The sequence below is a fragment of the Lethenteron reissneri genome, chromosome 50 (genome assembly GCF_015708825.2).
Source record: "Lethenteron reissneri isolate LAM-NWPU_2019-01 chromosome 50, ASM1570882v1, whole genome shotgun sequence".
In the NCBI taxonomy this organism is placed as follows: Eukaryota; Metazoa; Chordata; class Hyperoartia; order Petromyzontiformes; family Petromyzontidae; genus Lethenteron; species Lethenteron reissneri.
The window spans coordinates 10,903,715-10,908,319 of NC_083828.1; positions in this window are offsets into that span (position 1 = coordinate 10,903,715).

Consider the following 4,605-nt stretch of genomic DNA (forward strand, 5'->3'; position numbering starts at 1 on the left):
GAGGAGTAACAGGGTGGGGGAAGCCCGAGAAGGATTGGAAAAGGGGAGACAACCCCGTGAGGGTTCACCCCGAGTAGGGAGTGGGTGTTAGACAAGGGTGGGGGGGGGAGACGGACGATACGAGGCAGAGGAGTTGGAGGGTTTGAGGTTGGTTATTAGATGATGAGTGGAAGTACGGTGTGAGTTGCCTTGTAAATAAAGATCCTGCTTAACCGTCTCAAGTCTGCTCTTCATCTGGTGGCAGCGGTGGGATGTCTCGACTCAGTCGATCCCAACTCCCACGAGGGGAGACCCAAGCCACGGACCCTCAGGGCGCCCACGATGAGCGCTGCCCCGAGAGTGACCCGCGAGTCGGGACTCGGCGGCTCCCGGCTCGGCGCAGTGACATCGCTGCTTCGCCAGCCGGGGGCCGAGAGGGGACGACCGGGGGGGGGGAGGGGTGCGTCACGGCGGCCGCACCACCCCGACGAGGTGGTGGGAGCCCCGACGAGGTGGCGGGAGCCCGGGCCCACCCCGGCAGCCAGCGGGGGGCGAATCGCCATCGCCGCCGCCGAGGCTGCGTCCGGCGCAGGAGCAGGGAGCGAGTCCTGCCCCGCCTGCCGCGACCACCGCCGACAGCGGAGGAACTGCGTGAGCGGGGGGCGTGGGCGAGAGACGGGGCCAGGAACCGAGCTGCGTTCCCAAAAGAGCGACCCGAAGAGAGTGGACGGGGTGGGGCCTCCGGCTGGGCCCGGTGGAGGAATTCTCGTCCAGAACAGGAGCGTGGCGGTGCCTTTGTGCGCCGGTTCGAGGCCGCGTGCCGGGCAGGAGATGGGCGGAGGAGGAGGCGCTGGTGGCACTCCCCACCGCCCCGGACGACTCGGCGCTCGTGGTGTTCTGCCGGATCTCACTCGTGACGAGGGGATCCCTGCGAGCGGTCTTCAAGGAGACGACCGAAGGATTTGATCCTCCATCCGGGGCTCATCACAAGTTCAACAAACGGCAGCGTGATGCGTCCGAGTCGCTCCTGGTTTTTAGAACGGAACTCTTGAGGCTGGCGGGAGCGGCGTTCCCGCAGCTCGACGAGGCGGCCCCAGACTCGCTGGTGGCAGAGCTCGACTCGCCACGGCACAGCAGGCGGCCGGGGTGATGCTGCCCGTGGTGGAGGAAGAGGCCCGTACCTCCCTCTGGGTCGCACAGCACCTCTGTGTGTAAGAAGAAATGACGGGAGCCGCGCGAGTCGTGGCACGTTCGAGCGGTTAATGGAGTTGGTGCTGGCGGGGTTACAGCGGGACGCCTGTCTGATCTATTTAGACAACGTTTTTGTTGTCGGTCCACACCTCAGGAACACTTGGGCCGGCTTTGACAGGTCTTTGCGAAAATTCTGGCCGCGAACCTTCAACTGAAGCCCTCCAAGTGTCACCTGGTTCGCTCCTCCGTCAAGTGTTTGGGGCACATCGTCAGTGCGTCTGGGGTTGCGACAGACCCCGGCGAGACGGCGCGCGGCCGCAACTGGCCCGTGCCCACGTCCGTGACCGAGGTCCATAGATTCGCGGGGTCCGTGTCCTACTACCGTCGCTTTGTTGAAAGTTTCGCGACCATTGTGAAGCCCTTGCACACGCTCACAGCGAAAGGACAGATGCCCCATGGGGGCCAGGCTGAAGCCGATGCGTTCCTGACACCGTCTCACAGAGGCACCGCCCCTGGCCTACCCCGATGGTTCGCTCCGGGCGGGAGCGGCGTCGGCATCGGGGCCCTCCTCTCCCAGGTGCAGGGGGGCAGGGAGGTCGTGGTCGCCTCTGGGAGCCGCGCATGGTCACTGGCATTGCCTTACTCGCCGCGACTGCTCGCCGTCATCCGCTTAGTCCAGCAGAGCGTTCGGGAACTACGACGGGTTGTGTGTTGTTCGCCTCAGCGGGGAATTATCCGGGCCGAGGACGGCTCCTTCTTCACAGAAGGGGGGGGGGGTGTAGAGGATGTTGAGGACATCCTCCCACACAGACACCGCACAACCACGGGTCAAGGGTCACGGGAGCGCTGCCGTGTCCGCCACGCAAGCCGAGTGTTGAGTGGAGGACACTCCGACCGGACTGGCCCCAGGAGGATTACCATCTCAAGTCTGCTCTTCAAAAGTACGAAAAAATAAGAATTGGTGAGACGAGGCCCTAAAGAAGGCTGCTGTGTCTGGTACAGTCCAATCAGTTTCAAAGACAATGCATTTACATTACCAGAGCATGTTGGTCTGGATGTTCACTGTGTGCGGTTAATGCAGTGATTTGATTCCTTGCAAAAGGCTTCCATTTGGTGTTTGAACATTTTAACACAACTCCTGTTTTATTGCCAGAAAGGGTAAAACCTATTCCTTTTTTTTCTCGAACCGGTAACCGTTTGCAGCGGAGCGTGGCCAACGAATTGCGCCCAGATTGGCTCGCTCGCTCGATTGCACAAACGGCACGGCAAGGCCCGCGGGTCTCTGCGTGGTTACAACATGAAGGCGTTGGGCCGTAGTTTGGCGTGTGCGCTGGATACATAAAGAACCCATTTTACAACATTTTGGGCAACAGCTATTTACTTTCCCGAGATTCGTAGCCCCCGGTCAGAAAGTCTTGTGGCGCCTCTCCGGCGGGAGGGTCAAGGCGCAGCCCTGCAGTCGCCCGCTCGCTCGCGCCGCCTCCGCCGTTGGGGGGGGCGGCCCCCCACCAGCTCGCTCGTCCTCGCACTCACACGTGCCGGGGGTGCCCACACTGTACCCCCCCCCGCACTCACACGCCCTGGGGGTGCCCACACTGTACCCCACCTCGCACTCACACGCCCTGGGGGTGCCCACACTGTACTCCACCCTCGCACTCACACGCCCTGGGGGTGCCCACACTGTACCCCACCGCGCGCGGCTCTCCTGAACGGCTGAACCCAGGGGGTCTGCAATCTGCAGGCTGAGAAGTCGTCCAATTCACCGTGAAAGTCCAGTTCACCGTGAAAGTCCAGTTCACCGTGAAAGTCCAGTTCACCGTAAAAGTCCAGTTCACCGTGGAAGTCCAGTTCACCGTGAAAGTCCAGTTCACCGTGAAAGTCCAGTTCACCGTGAAAGTCCAGTTCACCGTGAAAGTCCAGTTCACCGTGAAAGTCCAGTTCACCGTGAAAGTCCAGTTCACCGTGAAAGTCCAGTTCACCGTGAAAGTCAGTCACCGTGAAAGTCCAGTTCACCGTGAAAGTCCAGTTCACCGTGAAAGTCCAGTTCACCGTGAAAGTCCAGTTCACCGTGAAAGTCCAGTTCACCGTGAAAGTCCAGTTCACCGTGGAAGTCCAGTTCACCGTGAAAGTCCCAGTTCACCGTGAAAGTCCAGTTCACCGTGAAAGTCCAGTTCACCGTGAAAGTCCAGTTCACCGTGAAAGTAAGTCCAGTTCACCGTGAAAGTAAGTCCAGTTCACCGTGAAAGTAAGTCCCTTCACCGTGAAAGTAAGTCCAGTTCACCGTGAAAGTAGTCCAGGTTCACCGTGAAAGTAGTCCAGTTCACCGTGAAAGTAAGTCCAGTTCACCGTGAAAGTAAGTCCAGTTCACCGTGAAAGTAAGTCCAGTTCACCGTGAAAGTAAGTCCAGTTCACCGTGAAAGTAAGTCCAGTTCACCGTGAAAGTAAGTCCAGTTCACCGTGAAAGTAAGTCCAGTTCACCGTGAAAGTAAGTCCAGTTCACCGTGAAAGTAAGTCCAGTTCACCGTGAAAGTCCAGTTCACCGTGAAAGTAAGTCCCACCGTGAAAGTCCAGTTCACCGTGAAAGTCCAGTTCACCGTGAAAGTCCAGTTCACCGTGAAAGTCCAGTTCACCGTGAAAGTTCAGTTCACCGTGAAAGTTCAGTTCACCATGGGCAGGGGTCGATAACCTGCGGCTCCTTACGGGGCTACTTCGTGGCGTTATTTGTCAAGGACCCACCTCGTGTGTCCACCACCACCACCACCACCTCGTGTGTCCACCACCACCACCACCACCTCGTGTGTCCACCACCACCACCACCACCTCGTGTGTCCACCACCACCACCACCACCTCGTGTGTCCACCACCACCACCACCACCTCGTGTGTCCACCACCACCACCACCACCACCTCGTGTGTCCACCACCACCACCACCACCACCACCTCGTGTGTCCACCACCACCACCACCACCTCGTGTGTCCACCACCACCACCACCACCACCTCGTGTGTCCACCACCACCACCACCACCACCTCGTGTGTCCACCACCACCACCACCACCACCTCGTGTGTCCACCACCACCACCACCACCACACCTCGTGTGTCCACCACCACCACCACCACCACCTCGTGTGTCCACCACCACCACCACCACCACCACCATCGTGTGTCCACCACCACCACCACCACCTCGTGTGTCCACCACCACCACCACCACACCACCACCTCGTGTGTCCACCACCACCACCACCACCACCTCGTGTGTCCACCACCACCACCACCACCACCTCGTGTGTCCACCACCACCACCACCACCTCGTGTGTCCACCACCACCACCACCACCACCACCTCGTGTGTCCACCACCACCACCACCACCACCTCGTGTGTCCACCACCACCACACCACCACCACCTCGTGTGTCCACCACCACCAC